The sequence below is a fragment of the Myotis yumanensis genome, unplaced genomic scaffold, assembly GCF_028538775.1.
Source record: "Myotis yumanensis isolate MYYU_CA2020_CCGP unplaced genomic scaffold, mMyoYum1.0.hap1 SCAF_6, whole genome shotgun sequence".
NCBI lineage: Eukaryota > Metazoa > Chordata > Mammalia > Chiroptera > Vespertilionidae > Myotis > Myotis yumanensis.
Window position 1 is genome coordinate 30,856,252 of NW_027223757.1, and position 24,963 is coordinate 30,881,214.

The 24,963-nt window shown below is 40.1% G+C and overlaps 1 protein-coding gene and 1 pseudogene across 8 annotated transcripts in view; one reads left to right on the top strand and one right to left on the bottom strand.

Annotated features, from left to right (window-relative positions):
• LOC139012777 (isoamyl acetate-hydrolyzing esterase 1 homolog pseudogene) overlaps window positions 1-11,013 on the bottom strand; it is a 44,826-nt pseudogene extending 33,813 nt beyond the window's left edge.
• Window positions 1-24,963, top strand: part of GRM1 (glutamate metabotropic receptor 1) — a 313,949-nt gene that overhangs the window by 154,984 nt on the left and 134,002 nt on the right. The window lies entirely within an intron of this gene.

Consider the following 24,963-nt stretch of genomic DNA (forward strand, 5'->3'; position numbering starts at 1 on the left):
ACTGGAAATATTGGGGGAACACTTTGCGGGAGTTCTTTTTGCCTGGGATTTGGGGCCCCTTGAGAAATAGCTGTGGTGACATGGGCTGCACCGCTGAGAGATCCTAGAGTCTAAAGGAAGGAGTCAGCCTTCATTTGGATTGGTCGTGAAGACTCCTGGAAGAAATGCAGGGAGATTCCCAGTGCTCAGGTCTCGGCTGATGTACACAGGCAGGCAGGGCACTCTGGCTGGACGCTGGTTCACCTCCAGGGGTATAGGCTGCACACTCATATTACAGTGATGATATTTCTAGGCACCCACCAAGGGCTGCATATTATGATATTTCTGAAATTTTAAACAGTCCAACCTATTTCAGTCCCGTCTTATACTTGACAGCCGTGTAGTGTATTGAGCCCAGAGACAAAGATGTGGTCAGTTTCTCAGAGGACTCACTGGTAATTATGTGGGTGGCAGGAATAAAGGAATAACTCCTTCTTTTGGATTATATAGAAGGAGTGGTCAGAGAGTGTGGAATTAGAGCTTGATTTTGAAACAGGGAGAGAAGCAGTAGGGTTTAGGGAGGAATTGCCAAGTGTGGGGGATGAGCATGAAAAGGCAGGAAAGAGGCAACAAAGAACATGGTTTTTGTGGCCAATAGTAACAAGCCTCTTGGGCACAGTTTGCAGGAGACATTGAACAGGAAGTGAGAAAACACCATGGTGGCAGCTTGGGATCTGCCTTTGCTCTGAGACGATGTTCTAACTGCTAGTCCAGAGTTCCACCTTATAGTGTACTTATTTGGGTTAAAGTAATCCCATTTTTATGATATGACTTTTCTGTGATGGGACTGTGCTGCTCAAAGTTTGTTATTTTGTAATTATTATAATCTTTTGTAATGTTCAGTTCACTCAGACCACCAGTTCTGCTTTTACTTAGTTATGTTTGTTTTTCCAGAAGGCCAACATAATAAAGATGTCCATAGGTTTTGACAATTAATAATTTCAGTTTAGCTTTGAGAGTACAAAGGGATCTCGAGTCTTCTAATTAGGTCCCTTCTTTAGTGACAGCTAGTCCTAGGACAATAAAACAAGTCCCCGCACCCCCCATCTATATAGTATCATATATGTAGGATATCTTCTTATATTTTCTCTATCTTACCCCTGACTCTCTTTTTCTCAATTATTTTCTAACTCCCTTTCTCTATTCTTCTTCTCTATAATATTTTCTATTATACAAATTTATAAATGCCTTCTCCCCTAGTAAACTAGTCCTTCAGGTAAGCAATAAATATATGTAAATAATGTTGTAGAATCATCCAAGTTCTGTGCCCTTCCTCTGATATCTTATTAGGATGTCCTTCCTGTAAGCAGTGACCTTCTTAAAAATAAAGAACAGCCACTATCATGATTTTCTTAACATGTGTTTTTCACTTTAAAAATTTCACAACAAAAACAGTAAGCATCTTTGTCCTGATGGTCCTGAAAAGTTATTCTAACGCTCTGTTGTAAATCTGACTCCAGTATGTATTAGATTTGTCCATATGAAAAATGTGTTAATACCATTGTGCCTTAAAATTATTTTATCTTTTTATATAAATATAGCCAACTCTAGAGACTGAAAATCAGGAATATACCTACTACCATTAAGAATTTTAATGTGGAAAAGAAGAATGTTAATATATTTTTCTTCTTTTAAATTTAATTTTAAACATATCCATAAACTTATAGCTATTTATAAACCTGGAGAGGATAATTTAATGGCACAAAACATAGTAGGCTGCTACCCTGAGAACAGTATCAAACATTCCTGTCTCAAAAATGCCACTTAAAATCACTGGTCTACATTGTAATCTTCTTTTGAATGGTGAGAGCTTTTGTTGCTATGTCAACAGCATGATCTAAATTTCAGTCTTCCCTGGCCTCCAGTGAAAAGATATTCCCCAGATGACTCTCTCTCTCCTAAAGAGGTTTATTAAAAGCTGGCTAGCCAATTTAGCAGTGTAAAGACTCTGGGACTAATGGAAACTGTGGCGTGAAGGTGTAGTATTTACCATGGAAGAGACTTTCCCTCTAAGCTGTCAAACATTTGCAGTAGAGTTACCGCAGTCTCATGAGCTGCTTCCACACTTCAGTCAAGTTGTCACTGAATAAACTGTTGAGAACATTCCATTGGCAGTGGAGTCTTTTAAGAGACCTTTTCCCAAATAACCATCACCTGCTAGAGGCCACCTGTTTTCTGAGCAACATGGTACTCAGATAAGTAGCCCACTTAATTTTAGTTCTGAAGGCATTTTTCTAGACCCTATAGCACTGTAAAGCTGGAGAAGATTTGGTGCTGATGAAGTGTAGAGTAAGTTCCCTTTGTGTTTGTTCTTGTTGAAAGTTTCCTCACTGTGACTACTAAGTGGTTGCTTGCTCACTGCCAGGTTTTTCATGCAAGGAGCAGTAATTCCAGTGGGTACATTGACTTTATTCATCAAGATTCCTTTGGAGCATTCTGTTCAGAATCTTCATCTTAAAGACTGATGAACTGAGATGAGTCTTCTCTGACAGTTATTTGAATTCAAAATGAGTTGGATATTTCCTGATTTACTAGATCAGGGGTGGGCAAACTTTTTGACTCGAGGGCCACAATGGGTTCTTAAACTGGACCGGAGGGCCAGAACAAAAGCATGGATGGAGTGTTTGTGTGAACTAATATAAATTCAAAGTAAACATCATTACATAAAAGGGTACGGTCTTTTTTATTTTTATTTTTAGTTTTATTCATTTCAAACGGGCCGGATCCGGCCCGCGGGCCATAGTTTGCCCACGGCTGTACTAGATATACCAGTTAATAATGCGGAATGCGGATTTTTTTTCAATAGATGGAGTTACACATATGTTGATATACTATATGTGATTTGATATGTATGCTATTTTGTTGTATTGACAGCAAGCTTCAGAACTTCATATGTCAAATTTCCTGAAGGTGTTAACATCATAGATATTTTTACACTTAAAAATGTCCAATTTCGTGCCAAAAAAGGAGCATTTGCGGGAAGTTTTAATTCATTACTTTATTTTGAAGAAAAGTGCTGCTGAATACTTTGGGAAGCTTATGGTGAACATGCTCCATCTCAAGATACTTGTGAACGCTGGTTTAAAAGCTTTAAAAGTGATGATATCAATGTGAAAGACAAAGAACATCCAGGTCAACTGAAAAAGTTTGAAGACCAACAATTACAAGCATTATTGGATGGAGATGAGTGTCAAACTCAAAAACAACTTGCAGAAAGATTAAACGTTGCTCAACAAACAATTTCCAATCGTTTACAAGCAATGGGAAAGATTTTAAAGGAAGAAAAATAGGTGCCACATCAACTGAATGAAAGACAAATGGAAAACCGAAAAGTCATTAGTAAAATGTTGCTTCAACAGCATGAAAGCCTTTTTTGCATTGAATTGTGACTGGCGATGAAAAGTGGATTTATTTTGAGAATCCCAAATGCACAAAATTATGGGTTGATCCAGGTCAGCCATCAACATCCACTGCAAGGCCAAATTGCTTTGGAAAGAAGACAATGCTCTGCTTTTGGTGGGATCAGGAAGGTGTGGTGTATGATGAGCTTCTAAAACCAGGTGAAACCATTAATACTGATGCTACCGACAACAAATAATCAATTTGAACCATGCTTTGATTGTGAAACGACCAGAATGTACCAGAAGACATAGCAAAGTAATTTTGCTTCATGATGACGCACCATCACACACTTCAAAACCAGTTAAAGACATGTTAAAAGATCTTGTCTGGGAAGTATTAACCCACCCGCTGTATTCACCAGACCTTGCTCCTTCAGATTACCACTTGTTCTGATCGATGGCACATGCACTTTCTGAGCAGCACTTCAAAACGTACAAAGAAGTGGAAAATTGGGTCTCTGAATGGTTTGCCTCAAAACAAGAAAAGTTCTATTGGGACGGTATTCACAAATTACCTGAAAGATGGGGGAAATGTGTAGCTAGTGATGGACATCACTTTGAATAAAGCACTTTTGATGTTTCTCTTGAAATTATCATGTTTTCTTTGATTACAAAATCCACATTATTAACCGGTACACAGCTAATATATAGTGGTGACCCCCCCCCCCTCCCGCCCAGTATTGTAGCTAATCCCCTAACCCTTCTAAACAAAAGTGAAGAATTACAAAAGTTATTCATTTTTATCCATTTGGTGATTAGTTAACATCTGAATTTCATTTGTGTCACAAATCAGTAACTCTTAGGTAATCCAGGTTCCAGATTTCAGAAACATGTTAGTGTGACACAATGCTTCATAAACATGCCCTAGGTAATCCTTCCAGCCAATCACATTGTTATGCTTACAGATAAAATTATGTTTCACAAGCATTAGCAGAGGTGCAGTTACTGATTACTAATATTTTAAGGCATCCCCAATTATTAATAAAATTCCTCTGAGCAACTAGAAAATGGCATGACCTGTAATGAAAAGTCAGTGATATTTAGGGCGCTATCATAACTTTCAGAGTAAGAGACAGTTCATGCCAACAATGGAGTCATTCTTTGATTTAATCTGAAGAGTAACATAAGAACCTATTGTGTGCCAAATGCTATATTAGAGCATATAAATACAATATTAACTCTGATATGGCCTCTACCTTTAAAGAGACCCCAATCTATATGAAGAGATCCTATATAATAAAGAGGTAATATGCAAATTGACCCCCACTCTATCACACAGTCACAAGATGGCGGCACCAACAGTGGAGGCTGGGCTGGCTGCTCCATGTGCCAGCCACTGGAGTTCCCTCATGTTTTTGTTGTTTTTATATCATATTTTTGTTGTTTTACATCATGTCTTTGTTGTTATTTCATTTTGTTATTGTTTATTAATAAATTCATATATTATTTTCGTATACATTTTACTCATTTCCTTTCATCTCTGACACTTCTATTACAGAGAAAGGGCAAATAGCAATATGAAAATATTTCATCTAATTAATTCCCTTTTAATGTGCACAAATTTCATGCACCAGGCCACTAGTAGACACATAATTACAATATACAATGAAAGTACTAACTGATGCAAGTAAAACATAGTTTGGGAGCATCAAGAATAGGGGAATATTTGTAAGGTGAAGGCTTCATGGAGAAAGTGACCTTTAAGCTGAATCTTAAAGGAAGAATAGATTTTGCAAGGCAGATAAACTGCATTGTAATACTAGCAAAACTCTTTTAGCATATACATGTTGCCAAGTATTTTACTCTGCATCTCTTATTTCTTTATAGTATATATTTATTATCATAATAACCTTGTGAGTCAGCACCATAAAAATCTCCATCTTAGAGACTTAAAAATTACCCAACAGAGAGTTCAGTAATTTGTCAAGGTCCCCAGCCAGGGTGTGGAGGGAGTTACTTCACACTCTGAGTTGTTAACCACTAAAACTAAGCCATCTCTCACTGTGAAGGTGAGATACTAAATAGATAAAATGGTCATGGAAAACTTAATATTATTTTCTGGCCCAGGTGAGTGGAGTTTACTCCACAGTTTTCTAATTTTGATTAGAGATCTTGAGACTAAGGGCCAGTCTATATATTTCTTTTCTATTCCTCACAGTGCCCTGGATGGGCTTCCTAGGTAATTATAGACAAAAACTCCTTTGTGTGCATGTGAAATACTCAAAGCATAAAGTCATTTGCAAATGCAAAATACTACTTTTTAAATATTTGGAATAAAGATGCCCTCTGAAACAAGTGCCCTGACATTTATATATGAGTATGGAGTCTTAAATTTACTAAGGAAACTTTGAGAAGTCATAGATGATGTATAAACTAGAGATATGCTTGCAAGATTCTGACAAAGTCAGTTAGTATCAGAAGAACAGACATAAATAAATCAGTTCCTTGCTGAACAAAACATAAATAAATCAGAAGAATGAAACTGAAAGAATCCAGACCCTGCTTTAATTATACAGGTCATAAAATACACCTGCCATAAAACAGCATCATTGAAAACATCCACAATTGCAGATTAACATCCCACCTTTTCCTAAAACATTGTGTGGCAATTTCTGGGGGCCTCACTAGGTAAATTTAGTATCTAAATACAAGTGAAACTGAGAAAAGAAGACATGTTTCCCATCATAAGTATAATTGTAACGTATCTTTTTAGAAATAATAATATAAGGACAACAACATTGCTGCAATCACAGTTAAACTTGTTCTCTTAGTTTTTTCTTAGTGGAAAGATTTGGAGCCACCTCCCCACAGTTTGCTTAATTTCTCCATCTTTGAAGAGACAAATTGCATTATGTTTTCGAAATGATTTTGTGAGTCCCCTTTTCTCCAATTTGCTTGTTTGCTCAAGTCTTGGTTATTTTTAAAAGCTTTCGATTTTCTTTGCATTCATTTCTCATTTAGAGTTTGAAATAATATGAACAAATACATTTGCCTTAAGAAATTACATTCAAATCTGAATCTGGATGGAAGGCTTTTATTAAATGAAGTTTTTGCTCATGGGAATATTTTAAATGTGTGAGGATAAAGGGATGCATTATTTTTATAGCAGCTGGTGTGAGAAAACCTTTGTAGAAAGATACCAGCCTTCTTAAACAAAGGCTTTGACAAAGCCACCAAGGGGTAGAAACAAAGCTTTGGAGTCTCAGGTAGAACTTATGCCCAAATTTTATGCCAAAAAAAGTAACACACAAGAAAATGAAGAGTGAATGAAACAAGAGGTAGAATGGTCTCTCAGGGTAGCACTATTTTCAAACCATAGATCATATCCCATCAAGGGACCATAGATTCAATCAATGGATGGTGACCAGCCATTAAAAAAAATAAAAGAGAATAGAAAACATCAGTGCATAACATGTAGTAGATACTAAGTATTGTTTTCAGGAAATATAGGCACATATAATAAAGATCATTGCTTTGTAAAGTGTATGTTCAATTTTACGTGTGTGTATAGTTGGTAACTATATTTCTTATAAAACGTTTGTAAATATAAATTCTGAACAGTAATCTAAAGAGAAGAGAAATTAATCGTGGGTTATGGTTTTAATTGTGGGAAGAATAAAATCAAGACTTTGTAAATCTTCATCTCCATTGATAACACTTGAGTCAATTCTACTTTGTTTACAAATACTTTCATGCAAATGAAGTTTTTTGTGGTTGTTTGTGTGTGTGCCTGTGTGTGTTTATGTACCTGCACACACATGCAGATGTGTGTAGTGTGTAGGGAGGGTTTCAAGAACTTAGAAAAAAATTTAATATATATTAATATGTATTATGATTAATTATCATAATATAATGTATGATAATATATTAATGCTAGAGGCCTGGTGCATGAATTCATGCACCAGTGGGGTCCCTCAGCCTGGCCTGCAAGATCAGGCTGAAATTGGCTCTCTGAATTCCCCCGAGGGGTCCAGGATTACAGATGAGTGCAGGCCAGGCTGAGGGACCCCACCAGTACACAGTCGGGGCCAGGGAGGGATGCTGGAGGTTGGCCAGCCAGGGATGGACTGTGGGAGGGCTTCAGGGCGTGTCCAGCCCATCTCTCTCAGCCCCGATTGGCTGGACCCCAGCAGCAAGCTAACCCATTGGTTGGAGTGTCTGTCCCCTGGTGGTCAGTGTATGTCATAGCGACTGGTTGACTGGCCAACTGTCTGCCCCCTGGTGGTCAGTGCATGTCATAGCAAGCGATTGAGCAGCTTTAGCATGTCATTAGCATATTATGCTTTGCTTGGTTGAACGGGTAACCAGATGACTGGACACTTAGCATATTAGGCTTTTATTATATAGGACTAGAGGCCCAGTGCACAAAAATTTGTGCACTCGGGGGGGAGGGGGGGTCCTTCAGCCCGGCCTGTGCCCTCTCGCAGTCTGGGACCCCTCAGGGGATGACCACCTGCTGGTTTAGGCCCACTCCCCGGGGGATTGGGCCTAAGATGGCAATCAGACATCCCTCTGGCAGCCCGGCAGCCCTCAGGGGATGTCCACTTGCCAGCGGGGAGCAGGCCTAAACTGCAGTTGGACATCCTTAGCGCTACTGAGGAGTCAGGAGAGGCTCCCATCACCACCGCTGTACTGGCAGCCATCAGCCTGGCTTGTGGCTGAGCAGAGCTCCTCCCATGTGAGAGCGCTCTGACCACCAGAGGGCAGCTCCTGCATTGAGCGTCTGCCCCCTGGTGGTCAGTGTGTGTCATAGTGACCAGTCATTCCCAGTCCTTCTGCTGTTAGGGTCAGTTTGCATATTACCCTTTTACGATATAGGATAGAGGCCTGGTGCACGGGTGGGGGCTGGCTGGTTTGCCCTGAAGTGTGTCCTGGATCAGGGTGGGGGTCCCTTTTGGGTGCCTGGCCAGCCTGGATGAGGGGCTGATGGCTGTTTGCAGCTGGTCACACCCCCTTCAGGGTGGGGGTCCCCACGGGGGTGCCTGGCCAGTCTTGGTGAGAGGTTGAGGGCCGTTTTCAGGCTGGAGGGTGACTGAAGCTCCCAACCTCTCCTTTTTTTCTTTTTTTATTCTGGGATTTATTTACCTTCTGTGGCTGTCACTGGAACTGAGAGCCGGCTTTAGCTCTGAGGCTAGGCTCCAGCTCTGAGACTTCGGCTGCTGCAAGCAGGTATCTGGGTTTGTTTGGCTTCTATAATTGAAACACTGTTGCAGCTCCAGCTCTGAGGCCCAGCTGGCTGAAAGCAGGTTTCTGGGGTTTGTTTAGCTTCTATAATTGCAACATTGTTTCTAAGAGTGCAGCTCAGAGGCCGGCAGCAGCAGGTGGGGAACCTTGGCTCACTCCATCACTGGAGCAAGCTAGCTTCCTGTTCGCTTCAGCTGCCTGGCTGCCGGCCACCATCTTGGTTGGTAGTTAATTTGCATATTGCCCGGATTAGCCAATGGGAAGCGTGCAGAGGTATGGTTAATTACCATGTTTATCTATTATTAGATAGGACTAGAGGCCCAATGCATGGAATTTGTACAGGAGTAGGTCTTCCTTCCCCTGGCTGCTGGGACCAGTTTCCATTTGACATCTGGGACCCAGGCTTCCCTTGCAGCCCTGGCTTCATCCGGAAGATCATCCAGTCTAATTAGCATATTATGCTTTTATTATTATAGACTAGAATGCACCAAATTCATGCAAGGGGCTTGGCCCTTGCAGCCCCGGCTTTGTCCGGAAGGTCATCCAGAAAGATGTCTGGAAGGTTGTTGGGCTGTCCAGTCTAATTAGCATATTATGCTTTTATTATTATAGATATACTAGAGGCCCGTTGCAGGAAGATTTCTGCAAGAATAGAGCTTCCTGTGCCCCGCTGGTTTGTTTCCCCTCCTGCTCGCCACCACCTGACTAGTTTGTTTCCATTCCTGCTCCCGCCGCACAGCTGGGTTTCCCCTCCCACTCGCGCTGCCTGGCTGGGTTTCCCTCCGGCCTTCCGCCTCCGCCGCCTTGTCTCCATTCCTGTCTCTGCCGCTTCTACTTTGCTCCCTTCTGTAGCGCTTTGCTTCCACGTTGTCTTCAGTCTTCGCTTCCAGCCAGTATATGCAAATTAACTGTCACGTCACTTTGCATGTTTGTCTTTTATTAGTGTAGATACCCTAAGTATATATTCATGTTTAAATGTCTTACATATGTTCACATACTAGAGAGCCGGTGCATGAATTTGTGCACGAGTGGGGTCTGGCTGGCCTTCCCCGATCAGGGCCGGCAGGGGAGAGGGTGCCAGGAGCTGGTCCATCCTTGCTGCTTGACACAGTTGCTGCAGAGAAGAAACATCTGCACAGCATATGTTTCAAGGGACCTGGCGTATATGGCATACTGTTCTTAATATGTTTGCTCCCTTTAGCGCTATGTGTTTTAACCAAGGTCACCTCTCCGAGAAAGGTTGTTTTCCCAGGTAGAGATTTTTCCCTGAAGTTAAGGAGGGGATAAAACCTCTTAACTAAGTGCCAGGCGGGTAGTTAATCACTTTAACTACAAACAATCACCCTTAAGCTACATAATCTTTACTCCCTGGAATGGAGATAAGAAACGCCCTAACCTTTGCAATAGAAATTGACAGGATTAATATCAACTGGTATAAATACAGATGTAACAAGACAACAAGACACAGAACCTAGAGAGAGAACCTAGACACAGAACCTAGAGACAGGACTTGGCTGGAGATCCTAGACAGAACCTAGACACAGAACCTAGACACAGAACCTAGCAAGAGAACCTGGCTGAAGAACCTAGACACAGAACCTAGAGACAGAACCTAGACAGAGAACCTAGAGAGAGAACCAAGAGACAGGACTTGGCTGGAGATCCTAGACAGAACCTAGAGACAGAACATAGCAAAAGATCCTGGACAGAACCTGGCTACAGATCTTGGCTGGAGAACCTAGACAGAACATGGCGACCGAACCTGGCTAGAACCTGGCTAGAGAACCTGGTTGGAGAAGCTGGATGGAGAACCTAGCAAGAGAACATGGCTACAGAACCTGGCTGGAGATCCTGACCAGAACTTGGCTGGATCCTAACCAGAACTTCGCTGGAGACCAGAACTTCGCTGGAGATCCTGACCAGAACTCGGCTGGAGTTCCTGGCTTGAGATCCTGGAGGGAGAACCTCACTATGCTGATCAACTGAACGCTGACCCCGTGCCATTCCTTCTTCGCCAACTCCGTCCACACCTTTGGGGACCCCTGGACCTGCTGGGGTTGGACCCCAGCAAGAGGGGTCTCGGGTAGTTGGCAGGCCGGCTCCACCCCCTGGTCGAACTCCGGTCGAACTCCCAGTCAAGGGGACAATATGCATATTACCCTTTTATTATATAGGATAATAGATGTGGCATTTACATTTTTGGATACATTTAACTAACATCATCTTGAGGTTAGAAGCTAATAAAATTCAAGTAGCTACATTAGGAAGGAAAGGAATCATAAACACACAGTACTTCATTAAATCATTCACTTTGATTTTAAATTCTCTTACCTGAAATGAGATGTGTAATTAATCGAGTATGTAACATCAGGTCCAATGCTTGAATCATTTTATTTTTATTTTCTATTACTTTATTCTTAATGAATTTTTCACATTGTTGAATTTAATATGCTTTCAGAAAGATTGCCAGAGTTTGCTATTTTAAATATATATATATATATATATATATATATATATATATATATATTTTAATATATTTTATTGATTTTTTACAGAGAGGAAGGGAGAGAGATAGAGAGTTAGAAACATCGATGAGAGAGAAACATCGATCAGCTGCCTCCTGCACATCTCCTACTGGGGATGTGCCTGCAACCCAGGTACATGCCTTTGACCGGAGTCGAACCTGGGACCTTTCAGTCCGCAGGCTGACGCTCTATCCACTGAGCCAAACCGGTTTCGGCTATTTTAAATATTTTTTCACTAAAACTTTAATCTGAAAAGTTTATGCTAGTGTTAGTGTATGTGACATTCTCTATACATACCCCAATATTTTGTAAGTTTTGCATCATTTTATCTGTTTTATACAATTTATAGCTTATAGATTAAACTATTTTAGAAGCAGTTCAGAAACTGCTGAACATTTAGTATCTTCATTGAAAACAATTATTTTTTGTTTATTTTCTTCTCAACATCTCTTCCCTCTATTCTTTTTTTTCTTTTTTTCTGTAGATATATGGTGTTTCTCCCACGTGGCAGACGCTGGAAATTGTAGTGAAAAAAGCAGACACTATCCCTGTCTGCATAAAGCTCCCAGTAAAGGGGAAGGGCCCGGTTTAAAAGTGCACACAGAAGGGACATTTAGCCTAGACTTAGGAGCTTGGGAAAATTCTCTGGATCAAATGGTACCTAAGATGCCACCTGAAACATGAGAAACACATGGCAAAGCAAGTCGGAGCTGGGGTGAGGTGCAGAAAGTGACTGGCAAAAGGAATAACGTGCACAGCATAGGAGGCAAATGAACATGGGAAGGAGAGCTGAAAGGTGACCCTAGAGAGGTTGGGAAGGGCTTCATCTCCACATGAAAGCTGCTGAAACCGGGAATCTGAGTTGTATCATAGAAACAACGAATAGCTGCTGATGGCATTTAAGCAGGTTCCACTTGATTTCTACTTGAGAAGGAGTATATTGGTGAAAACAGCTCAAGGACACTCAAAGTCCAGTGTAGATTCTAGACCAGATTCAACTAACACTTTCTGTAAAATACTGGATATTAAATATTTTAGACTTTGTGGGCCATATGGTCTCTGTTGCAACTACTCAATGCTGTGAGAGTGTGAACACAGTCATAGACAATATATAAACAAATGGGTCTGATTATGTCCAATATAATTTTATTTAAGGACATGGAAGTTTTTCTTTGCTATACTTTTTATGTATTGCAATTTTATCTATTTTATTCCCCCCCCCCCCCCCCCCAAGCATTTAAAAACGATTCTTGGCTTGTAAGTCATAGGAAAACTGGCTTGGGCTAGATTTGGTTCACAGGCTGACGGTGTGCTGACCCGTGTTTGAGAGAAAAGGCCGGTGTGAAAACTAGGGAGTAACATATGGGCAGTGCACGAGGATATCTGCAGAGTAAGGGGCATGGGTTAATTTTTGCTTGTGACTAATTCTGATGGCAGAGTACAAGATGGCTTAAGTGTTAAGTATAATTATAAAGGCTCTTAAGTTGATGCATTTGAGGGGAAATGCATATTTATATTCATGTTTGATATGCTTAAGGGGAATTAATCTTTAAAAATCAAGTCCTACAGTGTCCTCACAAGCTAATAGTGGAACAGATATTAAATACATGAATATATAAAAACATAATGCATGTAATTATACATTATTAGAAAGAAATATATTAGTTTGGGTTCTCCAGAGAAACAGAACCAATAGGGGTTATTTATATACAGCTCATGCACACAGCTATTCCACACCCTCTCAGGCACATAAGAATGAGCCTTGGGCCTGCAACACTTTCTCAAATATACAGTCCTTACAGCCAACACTTGACTTACTATCTTTTCCTGTTTCAGGCTCAATTTGTACTTCTTTGTTCTGCTTAAGCAAGTTTATCATAGGGCACCTGGTCAACCCCACTATTCTATCTGTCTCCTGTGATGAGGGGATGGGGTCCTTCTGCTGTAGCACAAATGACATGCTGCCAGCAGGGACCTGCTAGCCACGGAGCACTTGCTGATCATGGGGGACCTGCTGGCCAAGCAGGACCTGCTGATCATAGGGGACCTGCTAGCCACGGGGGACCTGCTGGCCCTGGGGGATCTGCTGGTACTGGAGAGCCTGCTGGTACTGGGGGACTGATGCCAATTACGGAAGCTGATTTTGCTCCATCTCTTCTCTATGTAAACGAAGTGTTGTTTCATCCAGTGCTTGATTACATTGTTTTCCTTGGTGACTCATATACCAAGATGCAATAGGCAAAAGTGTATATATGAGAGAGAGAGAAAATGAGAGAGATTTATTTATTATGAGAAATTGGCTTACACAGTTTGGGAGGCTGAGAAGTCTAAAGATGTGTAGTCAGCAAGTGGGAGAACTAGGAGAACTGATGGCAGAGGCAGGAGAAGACCAATGTCCCAGCATGAAGACAGGCAGAGAAAGAGAATTTCTTACTCAATCTTTTAATTCTTTTCAGGCCTTCAGTGGACTGGATGAGCTCTACCCACATGAGGGAGAGAAGTCTGCTTTACTCAGTCTAGGAACTGAAATGTTAATCTCATCCAGAAATATCCTCACAGACATACCCAGCAATAACATCTAATCAAATATCTGGGAACCCATTGCCTATTTAAGTTGACATATAAAATTAAGCATCCCAGTAAAGAAGAGAGTTTATAAGCTGAACTGACATGATTGGAGGGTCTGGATCAACTCCTTTGAATCCAGAAGATGAGTTAGCTAAACAGTAGAGTGCTTGGGGATGTTGAGGTTGGAGTAGAAAATTTTAGATGGAGAAACAACACATATTAAATCCAGAAAAAAATGGGAATGTATTAAATACCAGAAAAAGCACTTTATTTCACCTAGAGTTTGCTGGCCTGCCTGAGGGAACTAAGAAATATAGAAACTCCAGGAACCCTTTATCCCCCCATCATCTCATCAGGGTAGAGCCAGCGCTAAGCAGCTACAGAACAGTGTTACTATTCAATTCTCCAAGAACAAGTACTCTTCTTAAAAACAGTCTCCCTGCTCCCTGTACCCCTCACCCGCTTATCTAAATAACCTCTAACAGAAAAAAAAAATGAACTATGAGAAAAGCTTCTGATCTTCATAAAAAGGGCATATTTTATGTCCTTGATTTTGTCCTTGGCCCACAGAGACCCTCTTCCTTTGGGGAAGGCTCTCAGCAGGACATCATGATGCTCCCAGAACATCATCCTTCACATCAGGAGGAGGTAGGGTAGGCCTGTGACCAAAATTGGTTCTGTTAGCCTCAGGTTGTGTGTTGGAAAACCATGAACAAATAACTTTATGTGTTGGAAAAAGCATGAACAAAACTGAAGAATGCAATAAAATCATTTATAAAACAGCCTTGGAAATTCCATTTTTGTCAGGAATGTCACTAAAATATGCTTTCACAAAATAATACTTGTGGAGGAAAGACAAAGCAATCAAATTGTCTTGGGACCACCCATGTTGTGCTATATATTTTATATACCACATTAAAAGAAGTCACAGTGCAATGTGTATTGTGATCTTAGAATTACATTTACAATCTTTGCATACAACATGCACATTATGAAATACTTTCATATATGTTATACACCTGTCCAACCACACAACAGTGAGTTTTCATCATTTTAAGTATAATTAAGATCACGGTATATTGTTCTGATATAGTTTTCATTGCATCCTCAGGGCCCAGGCATATAGTGAAGATTCCTAAAATTATGGCAGATACATTTTTTTAAAATATATTTTATTGATTTGTTACAGAGAGGAAGGGAGAGAGATAGAGAGTTAGAAACATCGATGAGAGAGAAACATCGATCAGCTGCCTCCTGCACATCTCCTACTGGAGATGTGCCCGCAACCAAGGTACATGCCCTTGACCGGAATCGAACCTGGGACCTTTCAGTCTGCAGGCCGATGCTCTATCCACTGAGCCAAACCGGTTTTGGCTGGCAGATCCATTTTTAAGGGTGAAAAAAGCCCTTAATATCCCTTAATATCTTCATTACTTATGAGTAGTTTGGGCCTGCCAAAAATCCAGCTGTGTTACTATAGAAACCTAATTGACCTAGATCTGATGTCATCACCCAAGAAAAGTTAAAATTCAACCATTCTATTATGAATTGTTAATACAAATAAACATCGAATCATCTAATTATTGGTTACATATAACACTTCCCCAATGCTTTACTTTCAGTAGTTAAAAAATTCATTAAACATGATTTATCAAGAAGAAAATATCGAAGTGGAGGGTGAGGAGACTGGCCAAAAATTACTGTTTTTTTAAAAAAACAATGAAGCAAATGACTTCTGAAAATATATCCTAGTGGGAAAAAAAAACTATCCTAAAGATGTTTAAAAGAGCTAAGTACAACTAGCTAAATAAATCCTATGCTTCCCTTCCTAATAATAGAAGAGGCTCATTGTTGTTATATTCAAAGAGCAAAACTCAGAGGGTGCCATCATAAATGAACTTTATTTTCCTCTACAACTCTCCTTTTAATCTTGCAGTAAAGGATGTTTATTTGTCTCAGCCCATAAATGATATTCAGGCTAGGTTTCATAACTTAGATGATAGAGTCCCACATTCACTTCTCATCTCAAAAGAGTTTCTGTTTAGTAATGAAAATGTCCAGTCCAGTGTGATAATAAACAACTTTTGAATTTTTATTAAGGTGAAAGCATCTATCTCCCTTTACAGAGAGCCTGATAACAGTAGGAGTCTGCACTCTGGCTGGAGGAGGGTTTTGTCACTTTTTCTTCTGCCAACAATATCTGCTCAACTAACTGCCTCTTAGGGCGGGAGGGAGGTAGGGAGAAAAGAAGGTAGAACAAGTCTTTTTAAAAAATATATATTTTATTGATTTTTTACAGAGAGGAAGGGAGAGGGATAGAGAGTTAGAAACATCGATCAGCTGCCTTCTGCACACCCCCTACTGGGGATGTGCCCGCAACCAAGGTACATGCCCTTGACTGGAATCAAACCTGGGACCTTTGTGTCCGCAGGCCGACGCTCTATCCACTGAGCCAAACGGGTCAGGGCAGAACAGGTCTTTTTTGACTGATAATGGTAAATTAGTAGCAATGCTCTAGAGCAGCGGTTCTCAACCTGTGGGTTGCGACCCCTTTGGGGGTCGAACGACCCTTTCACAGGGGTAACCTAAGACCATCGGAAAACACATATATAATTACATATTGTTTTTGTGATTAATCACTATGCTTTAATTATGTTCAATTTGTAACAATTAAATTGGGGGGTCACCACAACATGAGGAACTGTATTAAAGGGTCACGGCATTAGGAAGGTTGAGAACCACTGCAGAGGGCTTCCAGGGATCAAAGCTGACATTTACTCTTTGGGCACTTGCATGGGCTCTATGGAGATGCTCCCCTCCCTCCAACCCCCAAAGCAGAGGCATCCACTCTAATTTGTTTCCTCCATAATCCCTGGACATCTAGGTACACTTCCAACTCTCTCTGCTAAGATTTCCTTAACCTTCTAGGTAGCACTTCTAGGAAGATCTAAGAAAAGTCCAGCCTTATTTTTTCTATTGTGTGACCAATGTCTGATCCACAGAAATCATTGTGCCTTTGACACAGTGATTTATACTTTCTTTTTCTTTCTCTTTCTTTCTTTCTTTCTTTCTTTCTTTCTTTCTTTCTTTCTTTCTTTCTTTCTTTCTTTCTTCCTTCCTTCCTTCCTCCCTCCCTCCCTCCCTCCCTCCCTCCCTCCCTCCCTCCCTCCCTCCCTCCCTCCCTTTCTTTCTTTCTTTCTTTCTTTCTTTCTTTCTTTCTTTCTTTCTCTCTCTCTCTCTCTCTCTCTCTCTCTCTCTCTCTCTCCCTCCCTCCCTCCCTCCCTCCCTCCCTCCCTCCCTCCCTTCCTTCCTTCCTTCCTTCCTTCCTTCTTTCCTTTTTGTTTTTTAGCTCTTTCGTAGGAAGCTCCAGGCTTTTACCTATTCAGTGGCTCAGACATGATGTCTAACAAGATCCAGGGACATATGTTGAACTCTTCCATAGAGAAAGACCAGGACAATGGGGGAGGTACTCACAGTATAATAGTCTCTGGGAAGGTTGTTTTTTTTTTTTTAATGTAAATTGGGAAATGACACTGTTTTCAGCCTTCTGCATCTCAATTAGAAACTTCAATTTCTGATGCTTACTTTTGGTAACTAGAACTCATATTCCTGTGGAATCTCTAATGCACTTCATTGAAAGTCACTGATATGCAGAGAGTTAATGCTAGATTTTGTAGAACTCTTAAGTCATATTTTATTATGCTTTAATTTGTATTGAGAAACAGTGGATTATATATTTTTTCAAAATGTAAATTATATGGTTAAATATCTTTTTTCATACCACAGTGCCCCCTCTAGAGAGGCTGATATCCCATTTAAAGGGAGAATGCCCTCTCTGACCACTTCCTGGCACATAGGAATCAATGACATATACATTTCTTTGTGAAGGGAATAATGAGGGTTGATTGGTATCATGGTAAGCAAGCAAATAAGACAGGGCAGTGGCAATCTCTACTCCTCTCAGGCATGTGAAGCCATGCTCTCATTACAAGAGAATGAGCTCAGACCATGTACTAAAGATTTATGTAGCCAGCTACTCTGGGCACTAAACATATATGTCCAAAGCATTTGGAATAAATTGCTTCTAATCTGACACTTTTACCTTCAGGTATGAATTCTTGCAATAACCTCAGGTTACAAATCACAGCTACTAACTAATGGACTCATAACATCATTGACACCCATCATTTTTGTGTGTGTTTCATGTTGCTTCTTGCTGGAGCTTGCTGTGACAAGTTAGATCCCATCTGTCTGCTCAGTATCAAGCAAAATGACAAACATAATGCAGGAAACATTGTTCAGATATTCAAAATTGTTTTCTACCATTTGGTTTTACAAATATGTTAACATTTAGAGATGGTAAATAAATGAAAGATGAATAGGACCTTGAAATTGGGATGATCTGTGAGAACTGTATGATGACAGCCATATTTTTAAAAAAACATTTGTTCATAGTTACGATTGTTATGCATTTTATATTTAAGTCACTTACCTCTCTCCAAAAGGATCCGATGCTCTGGAATAAATTAGCTGTCATATTTTATACAAGTAGGAAATAAAGAATCTGCCTCCCTCTTTGGAGCTGGGTTTTTATAGGAAAACGTAGAGATGTGGTATGACTGGTATTTCGTTTCCTGATCTAAAAAACTCTTTAATGAAAAAAAAAATCCACCCTTCAGTGGACACTTTTTTACCAGAGTTACTGAGGTATTGTGTTAGAAAATTTTCTCTGTAAGTTAGAGGTGGGTTTGAGTAAATTTTAGACCCTTAGTTATTCCTATTAGGAGATAGAGCATTCCCCCCGATGACTGCCCATTACTTTTTCTGTGGTGGTACAGCTGTACTTGCAAGAAACTCTATATTTTTTCTTTAAGGTAAAATCAACTGGAAAGATATAAGAATTTGATGAAATATCTTAATCAAAGAGAATATGCATTTGACCATTTTGTGTTCCTTCTCAAGCACACATATTTATCTCTCCCCACTTTTGTATAGAGAGGGTTAAGCATAAAAAACATACTCAAGAGATGCACATTGGATTTACGAAACAGGTCAGCTGACTGACCAATGGATACTCTATTAATGATGGTATTTGGCTATGAGATACTCCTACTGCCAGTGGAAATAGGGCTCTTCCGTAGAGTCACGAGAAAAGCATTTCGGGAACCCACACATGACAGGATGAAGTATAGTGGTAAGATTTATTGGAGTAGAAATAAAGGACTGTCCCTATGTGTCCAATGTCTAATCCTGACCAGGTGGCTCAGCTCCATCCCGCTCTGGAAGAAGTCCAGCCTCGTCTTCACCAAGTACAGAGGAAGGGCCAAGTTCCAGAGAGTCTGGCCATTGGCCCAGCATCGGCAGGGCATCCAAAGCTTGCAGTTCATTTCAGTCCATGCCAAAGCTTAGTCCAGTTCAGTCTCTGTCCTGGCTCAGCTAGCTTAGTCTCTGTTCCTGGCTGCACTCCTGCTGGCACTGCACTGTGGCACCCAGGCCCATGGTTGGAGCCGTGCTTGGAGCCCATGCCTGGGCCCGTGCAGCCCCCTAAGGCTGCTCCAGAGAGAAAACATGTGAACAAATGGGTGAGCGCACAAAGGAACACATGCTACCCAGGGGGGCCTTTGTTAAGCTTTGATTATATTACCTCAGGCTCTCTTCCCTGATCCTTCGTGGGTTTGGGCTGGGTCCTCCCCCTATACGATCCCTTCTTAGATCTTTCGATGTTCTGCATCCTTATCCTCTCTGCTTCTTCTTCCAGATGTTCTCAGGCTAGCCTCCGCCCCTTTATGTTGCCATTTTGGTTCTTACTGCACATGCCCCAAAGTGTTGCTGTGTTGTCTCTTTTCTACTGTGCATGCACCTAGCAAAGGAATTTCTCCCACCCTCCCCTGGAAATGTTGGCTAATGACCAGTAACCGATTCTTTATGCCCACTGCGGGGATGAGGTTCCCTTGGCAGAGGATGTGACAGTCCCCTGGAGAGTCTGTGAATGCTGTGGCTTCCTAGTGAATGAGGCTTAATGTTCAATTCAGCTCCCTAGTTGATTAGGCTTAATATCTGGTCCCATTTCCTCCCTTCCTTTATTAATTAGCTACCTGTGCTAACACTCCCTCAACCTTCTTAGTTTTCAAAAAACTACCTAACTTTGACTCCAAAGCATGCAGGAACTAAAATATTATGCAGTTCTTATATCTTACACACAAAGAAAAACATATGAATACCCAGCATCATTGCTGTTATTAATATTCTTTTGTTTTAAAGAGGAAAGTACCAGATCCTCTCATTTCAGAGCAAATAACACGACTGTAAAAGCTGTTGCCAAGCAACCTGCATCACAGCTCAGATGGGCTGAATTGTTTATATTCATATGTGGATAAAATTGGCCCACTCCTCTGAAAAAAAATTTTTTTTTTGAGATTTTTCTACTAAGATTTTAAAGTGTAGGTCATAGCATTATTGTTATGTAGAAAGTTCGAAACTGACATATATCTCTTTCACTCCTCTTGCCACATTACAGTAGAAGTAGATGGTTTGGGGTCTGTTTCCCCATTAGACTGTGAGTTCCTTGAGGACAAGGATTTTGTTCCACACATCACACAGGAAAGGATCCTAGCTGGCATTCTGTAAGTATGTGGTAGATTCTTCTAAATCATTTTATACAAGTGTCTGCCTATATGCTTTCTGTAATAGTATTTTTTTTACAAGAACTTAGAAGGGAAAAAAATAAACTATTAGATTAAAAAACATAGCAATATTAATTTATGATTAGCCAAAACTAAAGCAATAAGTTAAAAAATACTAGAATTATAACATTTTAGATTTAGAAGAAATTTTATGGAGCATTTATTCCAGTGGTCTCAACCTTAGTTCTTATTTGAATTACACAAGAAGCTTATAAATTTAACTGGTCTAGGATGATTTCTTAAATTGGGATATATACTTTTTAAGTCTCTAAGGTGATTCAACTGTAGGATTGGGAACCACCAATGGAGTCCAACAGTCTCATTTTATGATGGAGTAATCAGCCCCCATGGAGTGAACCGTGTGATGGTGTGGAAAGAACAGTCTCTGAAGTCACCTGTCAGCTGCCTGCCAACGTCTGGCTTAGTTCCTCATGGTAAAGTACAGATGATCTCTACTTGTGGGACTTCTGATGAGACTGAATGGAATGAGGTGTAGTCAAGTTAAAACCATGTTTGGTGGAAGCCAGGCAAGGACAGACCTTTCCCCTAACAATTTTATCTGAGTCCCAACCATGATGTTAATAGAAGCTTGAGCTGCTGACTTCCCGACTTTTCAGTATCGTGGAAAGCAGGTGCCTCCAGCTCTGCTGTCTAGACTGGAAAGGAGAAAGCATGAACATATCTGCCAGGATCTTTACAAGAAACACTAGAGGCACAAAAAAAGGTTAAATGAACATAATTAATGAAAGGTGTGGCAAAGTTAAAGGAACCACCAAGGGACCATGAAGCAAGGCCAGGCCTCCTAGATCAAGGGATTGGAGTGGCTATTGAAACAAGGTACCACCTGTGACTGTGGGAAGTAGGCCACCTGACAGAAGCTGCATCGCAATGAAAGGAACAGAGCTAGTGGCCAAACTGCAGCCTGCCAGGAAGGAGTCTGGAATGAATCTCCTCCTACTCTAATTTTCTGCTGGCGACCACATTGGCTAGGACAGAGGACAAGGAAGCCCAGTTGAATCAATTCATAAAAATCAGTCTCCGGGGGCTCAGAGCAGGCAAAGAAGGGTGAAGGCTCTGGAAGAGAAATCACAACACATCCAGGCAATTACTGGGCTTCCACCCTATGCTGGGTACTTGATGTGCATGGTGTCTCGATAGCTTGTGATGCTTTGGGGCTAATCCAAATGAACATAAATTGCCCCAAATTACTGACATTGTCTGTGGCACAGCATTCATGGCCAAGAATCCATATATATACTTTCTCATTTTTTTCTGAAATAAACACTGCAGGCAGTGAAACCTGGATTTGACTGCCGAATGCGGGTTCCCTGCACAGGAGACAGAGCTTCCACTCTGGCAAATGGCTGTTTTGCTCGAGTCCATTTATCAGGAAAATCAGCATGCACGGCCTGCTAGCCAGAGACACAGAATAACCAAAATCCATGCCTGCCCTCAGCAGCTGCCTGTTTCTCCTGAGCCCTTTGCTCACCGCTTTGTTTTGTGATTTATCCATCTAAGAAATGATATGAGCACCTGCTTCTCATCATAAGATTGAGATGTTTGAAGGAAATGAGAATCATTCTTCTGAAAGAAAGATGCTCTCTACTTAAATGCAAAGTTGAAGGGGGAGACGTTCTCTCAGCGTAATTTTCTTTAACAAACAGGACACATGCAAGACAACTGATATTTTATTTCTTTTCATAAACCTTTGTTTGAGAACTACCTGGACAATCAGAGAAAAATAAGGCATCCTCTGCCTTTGAGGAGTTCATTGTCTTGTGGGAGGAATCAGAAATGAAACATTTCTTAAAGGGGAATAATAATAGATTAGATAAAGGTTTTGGTACCTCTTTACAATCTTGTATGTATGTATTAATCTAGTAATAGCTATCTTTATCTTTTGTCTATCTATCTATCTATCTATCTATCTACCTACCTACCTACCTATCTATTAAAATTTTGTTTTTAAGCTGTATCTATATCCTTTCAGCTCTTCCTACCTGATAAAGCTTTCTCTTAGATTCCCAGAGTTCTTCCACCATTTACATCCATACCTTGGTTCCTCCCTCAACCCCAGCTGATTCCCCATTGGCTTGCAGCCTTGTTTTGAATAACTTATCCTAACTCAGTTTTTTATTCTTTTATGATAAATTTACCTCTACTACCCCTATGCTGCCTCCTGATAGCCATTTTCACCTGGCCAGGGAGATATTTTATTCAGTAATTTCATAAAATACCTACTGAGGACCTGCAGACAGTAAATGTTTTATTGTTCTTTTCTTTTGTATGATGCTGATGGGTCTGGCTTGTTCAATAACCTGGATATTGGGACCAAGATCTAATAAAATCTTAGGCTTATGAAAAAGACTATAAGCTAGGTTTATTATAATTTATTTTATTTTTTATTAAGTTTACTGGGTGACATTCGTTAGTAAGACTATATAGGTTTCATGTGTTGTGTATGTCTATGACACATAATCTGCATGTTTCAAATGATCTTTTGTCACCATATATTTGACCCCCTTTACCCTTTACTACCCCACCCCTACCCTGTTTCCCTCTGGTAACCATGATACTGCTGACTGTGTCTGTGAGTTCTTGTTTGTTTTTCTTGGTTATTTGTTGCTTTCAGCTTTATATCCCACATATGAGTGAAATTGTATGATTCTTAAATTTTTCTGTCTGACTTATTTGCTTAATGTGATATTCTCAAGGTCCAGCCATGTTGTCACAAATGGCAATATTTCATCTTTTCTTATGGCTGAGTAGTATTCCATTGTAAATATGTACCACATCTTCTTTATAAGATCATCTATCAAAGGACACTTTGGTTGTTTCCATGTCTTGGCCACAGTGAATAATATTGCGATGAACATAGGGGTGAATATATTTTTGCAAGTAAATGTTTTCAAATTTTTGGTGTAGATACCCAGAAGAAGGGTTGCTGGGTCATATGGCAACTCTATTAATATTTTTGCAGAAGACCCATACTGTTTTCCCTAGTAGCTATACAAGTTTACATTTTCACCAGCACTGAATGAAGGTTTCTTTTTTTCTCCACAGCCTCTCCAACACTTGTTATTACTTGTCTGTTGATAATACCAATGCTAACAAGTGTGAGGTGGTATCTCATTGTAACTTTGATTTGCATTTCCCTAATAGCTAGTGAATTTGAGCATCTTTTCATGTATCTGTTGACCATTTGTATATCTTCTTGGGAGAAATGTCTGTTCAGGTTCTCTGTTCATTTTTTAATTGGATTGTTTGTTTATTTGGTGTTGTATGAGTTCTTTATATATTTTAGATATTAACCCCTTTTTGGAGATGTTGTTTGGAAATATCTTCTCTCATTTGGTTGGTTGCCTTTAGTTTTATGGCAGTTCATTTTGCTGTGCATAAAGCCTTTTAGTTTTACATAGTCCCATTTATTTATTTTTGCCTTTACTTTCCTTGCCTTTGGGGTCAAATTCATAAACTCTTCTCTAAGATCAAGGTCCGTAAGTTTAGTACCTATATTTTCTTCAATGTAATGTATTGTTTAGTATCTTATATTTAGGTCATTTCCCCTAAGAATCTTTTGTTGGATGCTGGTGTTAATTATTAAGACGGATGCAGATCTTGTGTTCTGGTGAAGCACTAGGTCTCCATCCAAGAACGGGAGCTTAATACAGGCTCCCTTCTTTGCTTCCTCTCTTCCCTGCTCCATCTCTACCTTCACTTTTCCCCTTTCTTTCCTATAAGGTAACCCACAGCAGGGTAGCATCTTCCATTCTAAAATGCCCTGGTGGTGATAAAAACTGAGGCTTCATGAACAAAAAGATTTGTAAAGATATGAAAAAAAAGCTGTATAAATTTCTGCCAAGATAGGGAAATTGCATTGGCAATAATTATAACAGAGGCAGGCAGATGAACAGAAGACTTAATGTATTTATTTAAATTGCATTTAGACATTGAAGACTTTTATATGCACATTTACTATATTTCACAGGTATTTTGTTATTACTCAGGGTTTCCTATATATGTTCTACATAGTCAACATTATGATTGAGCTCTTATATAGCTGTGAGCACTGTTCTCAGCATTTTACTTATCCCATTTAATTGACATCATAACTTAGACAGTAGGTTATTAGCCTCTTTTTACACAGGAGGAAACTGAGTCACAGAGAAGTTAAATAACTTGTCCAACGTTAATTACACGATGTGTGGTGGAGCCAGAACTGGACCACCTTGTTCCAGAGCTTACTGAATTATGCACTTCATATAGGCCTTGCCTACCTTTTCTGTGCAGGTACACTGGCAATAAGTTATGTAGCTGATAAAGTTAAGGAACATATTCCTGGAAATATTTTAATAAATGAAAACTAAGAATTATGTAAAGGTGAAGAAAAGCGTAACACAATTTCCTGTGCTTCTCTTAGCTCGAAGGTGACAGATGGGACTATTTTAGCAAGAAAAATGTCTTAAAGAACTTCAGGGTTTCTAACATTTTATTTTTCAGTCAAGATGCAATCATTTGATTGATGAAGTTTCCCTAATTTTCAGGCTTAAAAACAAGATCTTT